The sequence below is a fragment of the Bubalus bubalis genome, chromosome 6 (genome assembly GCF_019923935.1).
Source record: "Bubalus bubalis isolate 160015118507 breed Murrah chromosome 6, NDDB_SH_1, whole genome shotgun sequence".
Lineage (NCBI taxonomy): Eukaryota > Metazoa > Chordata > Mammalia > Artiodactyla > Bovidae > Bubalus > Bubalus bubalis.
In genome coordinates this window covers 108,904,176-108,920,193 of record NC_059162.1, presented here as the reverse complement: position 1 = coordinate 108,920,193, position 16,018 = coordinate 108,904,176, and the positions used below count along the sequence as shown (strand labels likewise).

The following is a 16,018-nucleotide window of genomic DNA, read 5'->3' as shown; positions in this document are numbered from 1 at the left end:
CATCAGCCCCCCCAGCTCTCCCCTCACTCCGTCTCTCTCCCCCTCTCCGATGAGGATTTATCAGTTCTCCTGAGATGCGCTTAGCAGGGACCAATTTCCTGCCATCAGTCAGGACTGGTGGCATTTGTAGGGCAGCGTGGAGGCCTGGGGGTGGGGGGAAGGGAAACACGTGGTGCTCTGGCGCTGAGTGTTCTGTCCTGCCTGCCCCAGGCTGACCTCTGTCCCTCGGGTCTGTCTGTTCCTCCCTCTGGCCCCAGCGAGGCTCTCCCACCCTTAGGATGGAGGAGAAATGGGATTCTGTTTCCTGGGGCAGAGAACAGGGCTAGGCTAATTGGAGGAGCTGAGCCTGGAGAGGTGGCAGTACAGTGGGGACCATCGGTCACAAGGGCAGTGAGTTTTGGGTGGGCTGGCTTTCCTGAAGTAGGTCATCAATATTCCGGGTTCATTCAATGCTAGGGCTCTGAGTGACTCAGAGCAGAAATGTGGGGGCTGGTGGTAGATTCCAGCCTCAATGGGAAACTAAGGTGCTGGCTTAGGGACCCAGTAGGGGTGAGTAGAGGCTGTGACTCAGGCAGTACGGAGGTCCAGGCTCTCCCCTGGCTCAGGAGTCCAAGATGCTGGGGTCCTCTCAGCCAAGGCATGAGCTTTCTTGATTTAGATGTGTGGGCCAGCCTCAGGCAAACAGCTGGCCAGTGCTGACAGCCTCCTCCAGGAAGCCCTCCTGCATGCGACCAGGCGAGCAAACCCTTGGGCCAGGCGTCCTGTCTGGTCTGCTGTGCCTCCCCAAGTCCCTGTTTCCTTAGCTAGACACAGAGCTACAATTGATTGTGCACTATTATATGCCAGGCCCTGGGCCAAGTGCTTGATGTATATTAACTTGTTGAATTCTTTATCAAACTGGAGAGACAGCCATGATTAAAATTACCCCAATTTTTTTGGGAAATGGGCTCTAAGAGCCCAGATCATTGCTCACGATCTTTTTTTAAACGTCACCTCCTCAGAGAATTCTTCCCCATTACCTATTTTGTTCTTTTCCTCCCTCCCCCTGGCCCATCCGCCACCCCTTGTCCTTTCCATCTCGTCAGTTCATTTTCTCCTTGTTTATTGCCTGCCTCCCCTATTAAAGTGGGGATTCCACAGAAGCGGAAAGGAAACCTTATCTGTCTTGTTCCCCTCCAAGCCCAGAGCAGCACCTAGAATTGTGCTTTGAATGATGAGTGTTCATTGAGTGAACAATTGAGGGAGTGAATGAACGAATGCTCCAGGGCTAATTACAGCAGAGCAAAGATTCCAATCAGGAAGTGGGTTCAAAATCACTACCTGCTGCGAGTTCCTGCACCAACACCACCTGTCACTGTCAAAGGGCAAGTGATGTGTAGAGGGAGGGTGGATGCCCTGGGTCTGGGGTCCCAGCAGACCTGTCTCAGCCTGATTCCAGGAAGAAGTCATAGATGCTACATCCAGCCGCTGTTGTGGATAGTGGAGAGAGATGGAAACCGGTTTCGAGTCTCTGGGGCAGAGGGAGATGGCTGGGCAAGGGATGGTGACCCTCCTTGCATCCATGGACTGGGCTGCTCATTTCTTCCTGGCTGGGAGAGCCAGACAAGGGTTCATCTGCAATCAAAGCTGAGCACAGCTGGGGCCGGCCGGGGGCCTCTGCAGGGCTGGGTACTGCTCCCTAAGTGCAGACATTTATTAGGATCTGGGGTGGGGGAGGGAGTCTATTTGTCTGGGAATGACAGGGACAGGGAGAAGGGCTTTCTGGAGATGAGTGGCAGGAGAGATAAGCCTGATGTGTGACTTTCTGACGCTTGGTTGGTTTGAAAATAAGTCCTGAGCCCAGATACAGGATTGACAGGAGGATCAGAGAGGGCCATTTGCTTTCTGCCTTCTGACTTTGAAGAGTCCATGAGTCAGGAGACTGGGTTTTAGTGCCGGAGGAGAGAGGTGGCTGTGCCGCGGTCACCTTGCCCAGGCTGCTGCAGAAGGTCGGGTTCCCAGGCTGGTGTGTTTTGGAATCAGCCCCAGCAACGATAAGCTTTTGGGCTTGCCTTTGCTTCTGTTCTGGGAAGAAGTCTGACTGCTTGGTGCTCACAGACAAAGGGACTTGAACATGCTGGACCACTGGCTGTCTTCCACATGCATCTTCAGATCCACTTTCTGCTCTCTTGTCCTGCTCAGTGCTGGAGGAGGCTGATCAGTGCAATTCTTCAACAGGCTCTTTTCTCCATTGGCTGGTTGGTTGGTCAATCGGAGGTATTGGAAGCAGGGAGAATGGGGTCATGGCTTCCATCCCCTACTCCCACCCTTTCCTTCCCTCCTTCCCTGCCATGCAGTTGGGAGTGGGTTGCAACCCTCTATGAGGCCACAGATCCCGCCATGCAGCCTTCTCCCTACAACTGATCTTCCATGCTCATCCCTTGCAGTTCTGGGGTAGTAACAGCTCCCATTCTTGCAAGCCTGAGGTTCCTATCCCACACCTTATTGATTTCTCTCCATCCTGCCCTCACCTCTGTACACAGTCTGTTCATTAATTTGGGTAACTGAAATGTAACATCTCTTTCCTTTTGGGATCCTAGTGGATCCGTTAACCTTGATGAGAAGAAGGTGCTCCCTGGTGGTCCTGTGACTCTCCCTTGCTTCAACACCACGTGGAAGGAACAGACCCAAGGCCGCCTTGTCTTCTAGCCTCTGACCACCCTCCGACCTTCTCTCCGGCTACAACTTCTGCAACCACCTTCTTGGCCCCACCTTGCTTCCTAGACTTGTCCACACAATTTTTTGGGTTTACATCTTATTGCCAAGGGCTTCCTTGATAGCTCAGTTGGTAAAGAATCTGCCTGCAATGCAGGAGACCCAAGTTCGATTCCTGGGTTGGGAAGATCCGCTGGAGAAGGGATAGGCTACCCACTCCAGTACAGTTCTTCTGTGTATTCTTGCCACCTCTTCTTAATATCTTCTGCTTCTGTTAGGTCTATACCATTTCTGTCCTTTATCGAGCCCGTCTTTGCATGAAATGTTCCCTTGGTATCTCTAATTTTCTTGAAGAGATCTCTAGTCGTTCCCATTCTGTTGTTTTCCTCTATTTCTTTGCATTGATTGCTGAGGAAGGTTTTCTTATCTCTCCTTGCTATTCTTTGGAACTCTGCATTCAGATGCTTATATCTTTCCTTTTCTCCTTTGCTTTTCGCTTCTCTTCTTCTCACAGCTATTTGTAAGGCCTCCCCAGACAGCCATTTTGCTTTTGTGCATTTCTTTTCCATGGGGATGGTCTTGATCCCTGTCTCCTGTACAATGTCACAAACCTCATTCCATAGTTCATCAGGCACCCTATCTATCAGATCTAGGCCCTTAAATCTATTTCTCACTTCCACTGTATAATCATAAGGGATTTGATTTAGGTCATACCTGAATGGTCTAGTGGTTTTCCCTACTTTCTTCAATTTAAGTCTGAATTTGGCAATAAGGAGTTCATGATCTGAGCCACAGTCAGCTCCTGGTCTTGTTTTTGTTGACTGCATAGAGCTTCTCCATCTTTGGCTGCAAAGAATATAATCAATCTGATTTTGGTGTTGACCACCTGGTGATGTCCATGTGTAGAGTCTTCTCTTGTGTTGTTGGAAGAGGGTGTTTGTTATGACCAGTGCATTTTCTTGGCAAAACTCTATTAGCCTTTGCCCTTCTTCATTCCGTATTCCAAGGCCAAATTTGCCTGTTACTCCAGGTGTTTCTTGACTTCCTACTTTTGCATTCCAGTCCCCTATAATGAAAAGGACATCTTTTTTGGGTGTTAGTTCTAAAAGGTTTTGTAGGTCTTCATAGAACTGTTCAACTTCAGCTTCTTCAGCATTACTGGTTGGGGCATAGACTTGGATTACTGTGATATTGAATGGTTTGCCTTGGAAACGAACAGAGATCATTCTGTCGTTTTTGAGACTGCATCCAAGTACTGCATTTCGGACTCTTTTGTTGACCATGATGGCTACTCCATTTCTTCTGAGGGATTCCTTCCCACAGTAGTAGATATAATGGTCATCTGAGTTAAATTCACCCATTCCAGTCCATTTGAGTTCGCTGATTCCTAGAATGTTGATGTTCACTCTTGCCATCTCTTGTTTGACCACTTCCAATTTGCCTTGATTCATGGACCTGACATTCCAGGTTCCTCTGCAATATTGCTCTTTACAGCATTGGACCTTGCTTCTATCACCAGTCACATCAACAGCTGGATATTGTTTTTGCTTTGGCTCCATCCCTTCATTCTTTCTGGAATTATTTCTCCACTGATCTCCAGTAGCATATTGAGCACCTACTGACCTGGGGAGTTCCTCTTTCAGTATCCTATCATTTTGCCTTTTCATACTATTCATGGGGTTCTCAAGGCAAGAATGCTGAAGTGGTTTGCCATTCTCTTCTCCACATTCTGTCAGATCTCTCCACCATGACCTGCCCGTCTTGGGTTGCCCCACAGGCATGGCTTAGTTTCATTGAGTTAGACAAGGCTGTGGTCCTAGTGTGATTAGATTGACTAGTTTTCTGTGAGTATGGTTTCAGTGTGTCTGCCCTCTGATGCCCTCTTGCAACACCTACCGTCTTACTTGGGTTTCTCTTACCTTGGGTGTGGGGTATCTCTTCATGGCTGTTCCAGCAAAGCGCAGCCGCTGCTCCTTACCTTGGATGAGGGGTATCACGATGGTGTGATCACTGACCTAGAGCCAGACATCCTGGAATGTAAAGTCAAGTGGGCCTTAGAAAGCATCACTACGAACAAAGCTAGTGGAGGGGATGGAATTCCAGTTGAGCTATTCCAAATCCTGAAAGATGATGCTGTGAAAGTGCTGCACTCAATATGCCAGCACATTTGGAAAACTCAGCAGTGGCCACAGGACTGGAAAAGGTCAGTTTTCATTCCAATCCCAAAGAAAGGCAATGCCAAAGAATGCTCAAACTACCACACAATTGCACTCATCTCACACGCTAGTAAAGTAATGCTCAAAATTCTCCAAGCCAGGCTTCAGCAATATGTGAACCGTGAACTTCCTGATGTTCAAGCTGGTTTTAGAAAAGGCAGAGGAACCAGAGATCAAATTGCCAACATCCGCTGGATCATGGAAAAAGCAAGAGAGTTCCAGAAAAACATCTATTTCTGCTTTATTGATTATGCCAAAGCCTTTGACTGTGTGGATCACAATAAACTGTAAAAAATTCTTCAAGAGATGGGAATACCAGACCACCTGACCTGCCTCTTGAGAAACCTATATGCAGGTCAGGAAGCAACAGTTAGAACTGGACATGGAACAACAGACTGGTTCCAGATAGGAAAAGGAGTTCGTCAAGACTGTATATTGTCACCCTGCTTATTTAACTTATATGCAGAGTACATCATGAGAAATGCTGGACTGGAAGAAACACAAGCTGGAATCAAGATTGCCGGGAGAAATATCAATAACCTCACATATGCAGATGATACCACCCTTATGGCAGAAAGTGAAGAGGACCTAAAAAGCCTCTTGATGAAAGTGAAAGAGGAGAGTGAAAAAGTTGGCTTAAAGCTCAACATTCAGAAAATGAAGATCATGGCATCTGGTCCCATCACTTCATGGGAAATAGATGGGAAAACAGTGGAAACAGTGTCAGACTTTATTTTTTGGGGCTCCAAAATCACTGCAGATGGTGACTGCAGCCATGAAAGTAAAAGACGCTTACTCTGGAAGGAAAGTTATGACCAACCTAGATAGCATATTGAAAAGCAGAGACATTACTTTGCCAACAAAGGTTCGTCTAGTCAAGGCTATGGTTTTTCCTGTGGTCATGTATGGATGTGAGAGTTGGATTGTGAAGAAAGCTGAGCGTTGAAGAATTGATACTTTTGAACTGTGGTGTTGGAGAAGATTCTTGAGAGTCCCTTGGACTGCAAGGAGATCCAACCAGTCCATTCTGAAGGAGATCAGCCCTGGGATTTCTTTGGAAGGACTGATGCTAAAGCTGATACTCCAGTATTTTGGCCACCTCATGTGAAGAGTTGATCCATTGGAAAAAACTCTGATGCTGGGAGGGATTGGGGGCAGGAGGAGAAGGGGACAACAGAGGATGAGATGGCTGGATGGCATCACTGACTCGATGGACATGAGTCTGGGTGAACTCCGGGAGTTGGTGATGGACATGGAGGCCTGGCATGCTGCAGTTCATGGGGTCGCAAAGTGTCGGACACAACTGAGCGACTGAACTGAACTGAACTGAACCCACTCCAGTATTCTTGGGCTTCCCTTGTGGCTCAGCTGGTAAAGAATCTGCCTGCAGTATGGGAGACCTGGGTTGGGAAGATCCCCTGGAGAAGGGAAAAGCTACCTACTCCAGTATTCTGGCCTGGAGAATTCCATGGACTGTATAGCCCATTGGGTCGCAAAGAGTTGGACATGACTGAGTGACTTTCACTTTCATCGTTCTTATTGCCAACCAACCATGAGCTCCCTGGTTTGTCAGAATTATTCCACAAGCTCATCAACCCATATCTCCAGGCCTCCTACACCTACCTCTCTCTGGGCTTCTGTTTCGACCCAGACAATGTGGCTCTGGAGGGTATGGACTGCTTGTTCTGGAGGTTGGTGGAGGAGAGGGTGTCGAGAATCTCTTGAAGATGCAAAACCGGTGAGGGTTGTGTGCCTTTTCCCAGGGTGGCTGAAGCTGTCCCAAGATGAGTGAGGTAGAACCCTGGACACCGTGGACATTGCTGTGGTCGTGGAGAAGAACCTGAACCAAGCCCTTTTGGATCTTCATACCCTGGTTCTGCCTGTGCAGACCCCTGTCTCTGTGACGTCCTGGAGAATCACTTCACAGATGAGGAGGTGAAACTCAGCAAGAAGTTGGGCATCCACCTGACAGACTGGCTGCCGTTGGGCTGGCGAGTGTCCCTTTGAGGGGTCAACCTCAACTCAAGAAGGGCTCGGCGCCTGCAGCCCAGCTGCCTCTGAGGGGACCCCTTGCATGCCGCTGGTGTCAGGACTTCTGCCTGAACATCTTCCTAAAGCCACTAGGCAGCTTTTTAACCACGCAGGAGCCCTCTCCCAAGCGATGGACCAAATGGAAACAATGAAGTCTTTTATGGACACCTTCCCTCTCCCCTCAGCCCCCTTCACAAAGCCCTCCCATGGATATTCCCCAAACTGGCCGTCAGGACAGGGACAATGGAAAGGGGTTTGCTGTCTGGGTTTCCGTAGGCTGCTTTTCTGCCTATGCAGGTTGGGCCAACCTTGGGGCAGAGGGAGAGACTCACTACTGGGGGTCAGAGAGCAGGGGTGGGAGACCCTTCCTTTCCCTGTTTCTTCTCAGGCCTCAGCGTTCTCATCTGTAATATGGGGGTAAGGATAACTGCAGCGACCAACTGCTGGCACTGTATTAAGACCTGTGTGTGCACAGCATCATTAGCTTTCCCAGAAGCCCTGTGGGGTGACTTCTCTTGGCATCCCTGTTTGACGGAAGAGCAAATTGAGCCTCAGAGAGGAGAAGTGCCTTGTTCAAGTTCATGTCTGAGCATGACAGCCTGGAATTCAATCTCAGGTTTCTCTATGCTCTTAATCCCTGTATCTTCTCTGCCTGCCTTCATGGGGCATTTGAAGCAATGTCAGGCCCAGTAGCCAGCATGGGGCCTTGGAATCAGCAAAGGATAGTTTTCATGAAACCAGTTACTCAGCATGGGGAGAGGCCCAGGTGCTAGAGCTGATTTCCCTTCCCTTCCCTGTCTCTCTACAGAGAACTAGACACAGGTAAATTTGGGAGGGTATCACAGACCCCCTGTTTCTCACCTGGGTGGAGGTACTGTTTCCTTGCTTTGCATTATGAGAGATCTACTGCCTTCATGGCTCTAACTAGTCATCTACCTGTATCCACATTGGTGTCTTGCAAATTTGCAGCCCCTCCTACTGTGACTCTGGGTTTGGCCATATGACAAGCTTTAGACAATGGGACAGTAACCTACTTGATGTAAGCTGTAGTTTGATAAAGTGTTCTCTTGGACCCCTGCCACCCCCATGAGAGCAGTCCAGAGATGGCCTCCTGGGAGATGATGGACTATGTGTAACAGAGTTAAGCCATCCCAGGTGATACCTTCTTAGACCAGCCAGTGTTTAATGGATCTGTCAAAGATATGTAAGCCAGGTGAGATCAGCCAAGCCCAGATTCATGAAAAGTAATAAATGGTTATTTATTTAAGACTATTAATTTCTGGGATCTTGGAGATTTCTTCTTTTGAGCCCTCTCTTTCTCCACCAGTGTCAGGCCACATCTGGGCTTTCAGTCACAGGGAGGTGAGAACAGGATGGTTTCTACTTACACCCAATACATGGACAAAGTTCTTCTGGCTCCCTGGGGCCCTCACTCCTGGGATTCTCAGCATCTTTTCCCTGAGGATTTCCCCTGGCCTCAAATGCCTGGACTAACCACGAATGGGGTCCTCTTTCTGGCTGCCCCCAGAAAAGGCTGAACGTGGCACTGAAGACATGGAGCCGAAAGCAAGATGGTACAGGGGTTTCCCACTGGCCCTCCTACCTCCCAACAGCCCCACGGGAAAAGGGAGAAAGGGTGACTGGGGCCCCCAGTGCCCCTGGCTGTGTAACGCAGGTTGCCCCAGGTCATCTCCCTTCGCCTCACCAACCAGGTTGTCTCAGCACTGCGCGCTGCCGCCGGGAACCTCGCTTGATGTTGTTTCACTGCTGGCAGCCCTGGTTCATTGTCCACGGGGGAACTTAGGGACAAATTACAGGCAGGTCACAGCACTCAGAACCGCTGGACTAGAGGCTCCTGGAAGGCAGGGACCATGACTGACCCATCCCCATACGCTATGCTCAGCATGGGGAGGACACGTGTACTTTACTGCCACTGACAGAGACTCGGCTGGTTCCACCATGGCCACCAACCAATTTCTCTCTTTGCGCTTCCCCGCCCTCCCTCCTCATCCAGGCCACTGCTATTCCTACAGCTCCGAGCAGCTGGCTCCTGTCTCCAGGAAAAAAGCAGAAGGACCCTCCCGGTCCTCAACCCTCCCTCTGTCCTTGGCTCCCTTCTTCATAAACCCTGTTGGGCCTTGCAGAGTCCCTGCCCATCCCTTCACCTTTCCTGGAGCAAGCCACCACTCAGGCAGCCAAACAGCTGGACACAGGTACCTGTGCCCCAGCCTTTGTCTTCCTAAGGCCCCTGATGGTACCCCCATTGTCATGACAATGACTTCTGGTCCCACTTCTGACAGACAGAGGGGTCACTTTCATTTAAAAAAATTAATTCAATTTAAATTTGAGTAGGTAATAAATTATCATATTTCAAGGGTAGCTACAGTGAAAAATCACCCTCCTTCCCACCACAGCCCAGCCTCCTAGCTCCTTCCACGGAGGCAGTGTTACCAGTGTCTCCTGTGTCCTTCCAGGGACAGCCTTGGCATATAAAGATTATATATGGGCATTCACGCATATTTTTATAAATTATACTTTCCCCCTCTTTAGTTCACACATGGTACCATATAATAATGATAATAATATAGTAATAATAATGGTACCATGTAATCCACAGGGCTCTGTGCTTTGTTTTACACAGTATCTCAGAGATCACCCCCTAGCAAGACAGAATTTCCTCATTCCTTTTTTTTTCTTGCGGGGGCGGGGGGCGGATATACTTCACAGACCATGAAATTCAGTGATTTTTAAATATATTCACAAAGTTGGGCAACTGTCACGACTATCTAATTCTGGGACATTTCCATCATCCCCCAAAGAAACCTCAAACCCATTATTCAGTACTTTTCCTCTACCTTCCAGCTCCTGGCAACCACTAATCGACTTTCTGTCTCTATGGGTTTGCCTATTCTGGACCGTTATTGTAAATGGAATTGTATGATGTGTGGCCTTTTGGGTCTGGATTCTTTCACTCCGCACAGTGTTTTCAAGGTTCATCCATGCCATAGCAGGGACATCAGTACTTCATTTTTATTGCTAATAGTATTCTTAAAGCTCTACCATATTATGTTTATCCATTTGTCAGTTGATGGATGTTTGGGTTGTTTCTACCTTTTGGCTATGATGTATGGCGCTGCTATGAAATTTTGTGTACAAGTTGTTATGGGAACAGAGGTCTTCAGCTCTCCGGGGTGTGTACATAGGAGTGGAATTGCTTGCCACCTGTTGTCATCAATGTCCACCTAATATCTCATTGTAAGCATAGACCATAATTTATTTAAGCAATCAGCTGTTGATGGACTGTTAGTTCCCCTCCCCCTTTTACTTATTCATTTTTGCTCTTTCAAGCAATGATATGGGGAATAATTTTGTACATTCTCCAATTCACACATGTCCATATATATCTTTTTGTAACATTCCCAGAAGTGTAATTGCTGTGCCAAAGGGCATATACATTTGTAATTTTGATAGATGTTGCCAAATTGTCTGCTCCCCCACAGAGATTGTACCAGAAGCAATGTATGAGACACTAATTTTCTCTCAATCTCACTGACACAGTGTGTTAGCAAGCCTTTTGATCTTCACCCATATGATTGGTAAAAAAGTGTATCGGGTAGTTAAAAACTTATTTGTTTATTTTGACTGTGCTGGGTCTTCTTCATTGCTGCGCACAGGCTTTCTCTAGTTGCGGCGAGTGGTGGCTACCTTCCGTTGTGGTGTACAGACTTCTCACTCTGGTGGCTTCTCTGGTTGCAGAGCATGGGCTCTAGACTATGCAGGTATCTGTAGTTGTGGTGCATGGGCTTAGGTGCCCCAGGGCATATGGAATCTTCCCAGATCAGGGTTTGAACCTGTGCCCCCCTGCATTGGCAGGTGGACTCTTAACCACTGGACCACCAGGGAAGTCCAAACATTTTTTTTAGTTTAAATATAGTTGATTTACAATGTTGTATTAATTTCAGGTGTACAAAACAGTGATTGAGTTTTATATATATACATACATTCTTTTTCAGATTCTTTCCCCTTATATGTTATTATAAAATATTGAATACAGTTCCCTGTGCTATATAGTAGGTCCTTGTTGGTTATCTATTTTCTAGACAGTAGTGTGTATATGGTAATCCCCAACTCTTAATTTATTGCTCTCCTTGCCCCTTTCAACTTTGGTAACCGTGAGTTTGTTTTCTATGCCTATGGGTCTATTTCTATTTTGTAAAAAAGTTCATTTGTATCTTTTTTTTTTAGATTCCACATTTAAGTATACCAGGGAGGTTTTTTTTTTTGTGTGTGTGTGTGTTATTTTTCTACCATGTTATAGGTCTTGTTCTTATTGATTCACAAGAGCTTTTTATACAAGTGGGAAATTAACACTTTGTTTGTGATAAGCACCAGGTATTTCTCCTCGTTTGATGCTTGTCTCGATTTCACTAATGGTGCTGTCTGCCAGCAAGGAGTATTCTATTTTTATTAATATATAGCCAGATTTATCAGGAATTTCCTTTGGCTTCTGGGTGTCTTGTCAAAGGCCTTTCCCGTGTTGTTGTTCAGTTGCTGTCATGTCCAGCTCTTTGTGACTCCATGGACGGCAGCACACCAGGCTTCCCTGTCCTTCACTGTCTCCCAGCGTTTGCTCAAGCTCTGTCCACTGAGTCAGTGATGCCATCCAGCCATCTCGACAGCCTCCTTGTCCTCCTGCCCTCAATCCCTCCCAGCATCAGGGTCTTTTCCAATGAGTTGTTTCTTCGCATCAGGTGGCCAAAGTATTGGAGTTTCAGCTTCAACATCAGTCCTTCCAATGAATATTCATCGGATTTGATTTTCTTTAGGATTGACTGGGTTTGATCTTCTTGCTGTCCAAGGGACTCTCAAGAGTCTTCTCCAGCACCAGAATTAACATCATTAAAAAAAAAATTCCCTTATTATTTCATCTAGGCTACTTATTTCATTCAAAAATATTTCAATCTATGATCCATCCAGAGTTGATTTTAGTATAGGTGTGTGGTATGGAACTAATTTAATATTTTCTCAGTGGCTTCACAGTTGTCCCAGTAACATTACTGAGTAGTTCATCTTCCCCTCAATGCCTTCAAGGCTACCTTTCTCATAGACTAAATGCTCCCATGCTTTTGGATTTGTTTTTGTGCTTTCTGTTCTGTTGACATGGTTGTCTGCTCATAAGTCACTACCATATTATTCAAATGACTGCTGTTCTAGGCTGTACTTACATAATTGATAGGACTAGCCTCCCCTCATTACTCTTCTTTTCAGAATTTTCCTGGCTATTTTGCATGTTCATTTTCCCATATGAACATCAACGTCACTTTGTTTCATTAAAAATTCCCCTTGGTACTTTTGCTGAAACACGTAAATGTTATAAGTTAACTAAGGGAAAGCCAGTATGGCTTTATGACGCCTGTTCTTCCTGTCCAAGAATGATACGCCTTTCTCTTTGTTCAAGTCATCTTTTGGATACCTTGGTGGTATTTTCGGGTTTTCTTTATAAATGTTTGCTTCATACTCCTAGACATTTTATCTTTTTTGTTGTAATTGTAAATACCCTATGCTCTTTCATTATATGTCTTAACTGGCTTTCATTTTTAAACATGAAGGCCGTTGATATTTGCACATTAATTTTGTAGCTAGCCACATTATTGAGTTTATTGTTGGTAATAGTTTTTCAGTTGATTCTGTTGGCTGTACCAGTCATAAATGCTTGTCTTCTGCAAATAATGATAATTTTACCTGCCCTTTTCAATTTTCATATAGTTAAGTGATTTCTCTTAATCATTTTAGATGGTGTTTCCAGAACAAAGTCAGTCATAGTGAAGATACTGGATGTCCCAGTCTTGTTCCTGACTTTAATGAGAATGCTTTTAGAATTTCCTCATTTGGGATTAAGATGGAAATAATTTATCATGTTAAGAAGAAGCTGTGTGACTTGTGGTTGCCAAGGGGGTGGGGGAATGGGGGAGGGATGGATTGGGATTAGCATATGCAAACAATTATATACATAGTGGATAAACAAGGCCCTACTGTATAGCATAGGGGACCATATCAATATCCTGTAATAAACCATAGTGGAAAAGAATATGAAAATGAATATATGTATGTATAACTGAATCACTTTGCTGTATAGCAGAAACGAACACAATATCATAACTTAACTATACCTCATAAAATAAATTTTAAAAAGAAAAGAAGCTGTTCTTATTAAGAATTTTTAAAATTAAGAATGATTGCTGATTTTTGCAGATAATTTATGCTTAGATTCTCTAATGTGGTAAATTATGTTAATAGATGTCTTGACACTAACGACCTAGGGTTTCTTAAACCCCACTTGATCACAATATATTGTTCTTTCCCTGTGTTGCTGGATTCTGCATGCCACTCTTTTATTTAGAATTTTACAGAGAGATTAATGTGAAATTGACCTGTCATTTTTCTGTTTCTCCATTTGGGTATTGGTATTACTATCAGTGCTATGCTCATTTCATAAAAGTAATCTAGACACTTTCCTTCTTTTTCTATATCCTGGCACAGTTTAAACAGCACTGGGGTGATCCTTCCCTTAAAGGTTTGGTGGAGCCTAAGGGGCCAACCTCAACCTGCAGCTGGCATCTGGAAAGAAGGCCTCAGTGACTCAGATGATTGATCCAGCAGGACAGTTTCCCTGAAGCTGACCATAAGTCTCAGAGATGCAGACGCCTACGTCCTTGGTGTGGGACTCTCCCTCTGTGGGACTCTTCCTCCCTCCATCCTGGATCTTCTTGCTGGGCGAGCCTGTAAGAATTTCACCTGGAAAGGTCACAGCGGAGCTGGTGGGCAGACAGGACCCAGGGAGAGATGGGCTGGATTTAGAAGGGGAGAATTTCTTCAGGCCGGGGCTCTGTGACAGGGTGGCTGCGAGGTCAGGCTGGGCTCTGGTTACCCCTTGCCTCTCCTCCATCTCTCCCAGAGCCCGCCAGAGAGGAGGATCACATGTCGGAGTGTATGTGTCTGTTGTCTGTTTGGGCAGCTGGGTCACCCCCCGACCCAGCCTCAGCCGCAGCTCTCTGCTGTTCTGTCCGTGGGGGTCCAGGCGGCCGTGGTACTTCTGCCGACCCTGGTTGCCCTCTGCTGCAGCACCTTGTGTCCCGCGACCAGTAGCCGACCGGCAGGCTCCAGTCGTTTCTGTGTCTGCCAAGGACGCATCTTCCCAACACTTCGTAAGCACTACTTTATAAGCTGCGGGGGCTTCTCCCACCTCCGCCCCCTCCTCCCGCCCCTTCAGGCCTGCTGGCACAGTTTAATTTCCATTCCTGGTATTTCTCCCCAGCCCGTGACAACCTCAGGTGGAAGCAATTTCACCGTCTTGTAACTCACCGGGTCATTATAATTAGTATCCCGGCGCCCGGGGCGAGGGCGGAAGAAAGGAAAGAAAAGACTCGATCCAGCCAGGCGAAGAGCAGCAGCCTCTGGGGGCTGGGGCGGCCTTTCCTCCTGCTCCAGCTCCTAACTCAGATTTTCTCAGGACTCTGATTCCATCACGTCCCTCCCCTCTGTGTGTGCAAGGTGGGAGGTGGTCAAGGAGTCAGGCACTGCTCCGCTGTGCCCTGGGTGTACACAGCGGGAGTCTCTGACCTGAGTGAGGCTCCCCTGCCCCCTGAGAGCCCACATCTGAGACTGGGGGCCACGGTGAGGGCCCTTTAGGGAGAGATCAGTACCTCCCACATCCCCCCGTGGACCCTCCCTGCCTCTGGGTCCCTGCAGCCCCAGAGCCAGAGCCCATCAAGAGCTGGTGATGGTGACCATGGGCACAGCTGGGTTCCCCCCCAGGCACAGCTAGGATAGGTATGACTCTGAGAGAAGCAGCCAGGTGGGGAACAGGATGTGTCAGGGAGCAAGATTTCCCATCAGGTTGGTCAAGGCTTTTTGGTTGCAAGCAACAGAAATAGACTGACTCAAGATAGGGAATTTAGGGACTTCCCTGGTGGTCCAGTGATTCAGAATCCACCTTGCAATGCAGGGGACATGAATTCGATCCCTGGTCAGGGAACTAGGATCCCACATACGGCAAGACAGCTAAGCCCGTGTGCTAGAACTACTGAGTCCTCACCCTCCAGAGCCCACGAGCCGCGACTAGCGAGGCCATGCATCAAGATGAAAGGTCCTGCTTGACACAACGAAGACCCAAGGCCGCCAAATAAACACATGCATACATAAATATTTTTTAAAAAGAGAGAGAGAATTTACGGTCGGGTGTTGGGCCACCTCAAAGTTTAAGAGGTGACAGAGGAGAACCGGCAGCTTTGAGAGGTCAGGACCAAAGGAGCCCTAAGGATCCTGGAAGTCAGGAGAGGTGGCTCTTCTCTCCAGGGAGCAGCTTATGTGCTCAGTAGCTAGCTCCTGGAACTAATGTGACTCAGTCCCACAGGTCCCAGCCTCTGTTTTCCAGTTAAGAATTCCAAATTCCTCACAGAGGCTCATTCATTCATTCGTTGGTTGGTTCATTTGTTCCATAAATATTTATTAAGCCCCTCCTGTGCAACAGGCAGGATTCAGGAAGGTGCTGAAGGGACAGCAGTGATCAAATGAAACTTCCCTTACATTGTGGGGGGCAGAATCTGATGGCTCAGTTTGGGTTGGGGGTCCATCCTAAGCCAATCAACTGTGGCCAGGCAGGTTTTCGTGAGCCAGGAGGCCACCCCAAATGGATCCTACTACAGTGGTCAAATCGCCCTTTAAGACACACAAAGAATGACATTGTAGATAGCAGGAGATGGGCTTAAAAGAAGCAAGACTGTGGAGCTTATTCTTACAGCTAGGCAGCAAGCCTTTGCTCTGGGCAGACTGGGTGTTCTCAAGGAGGCCACCGGCTATGGCCCATGCTCGCTTGGGAGTGGGAGGGGGCCGGAGGCTGGGGGAGGCCCAGCTGCACCCACAGCTTTCTCTGTGCACTGTGCCTGACTCAGCTGGCTGTTACGGGTGAGGACTGGACGCCTGCCTCCCTCCACCCCGCCTTCTTCTCTCCTCTGTCCCTGCCTTGTCTGGAAGCTTCCATGGACAGGGCCCATGCTAGTGGGCTCTTGTGGTCCCCA

General features: G+C 47.4%; 1 long non-coding RNA gene across 1 annotated transcript in view; it reads left to right on the top strand.

Annotated features, from left to right (window-relative positions):
- LOC112585723 overlaps positions 1-15,665 on the top strand; it is a 45,940-nt gene extending 30,275 nt beyond the window's left edge. Inside the window, exons 2-3 of the long non-coding RNA XR_006641234.1 lie at positions 13,482-14,146; positions 14,257-15,665. This is a non-coding gene — a long non-coding RNA (uncharacterized LOC112585723). The remainder of the gene's footprint in view (positions 1-13,481; positions 14,147-14,256) is intronic.
- The last annotated feature ends 353 nt before the right edge of the window (positions 15,666-16,018 follow it).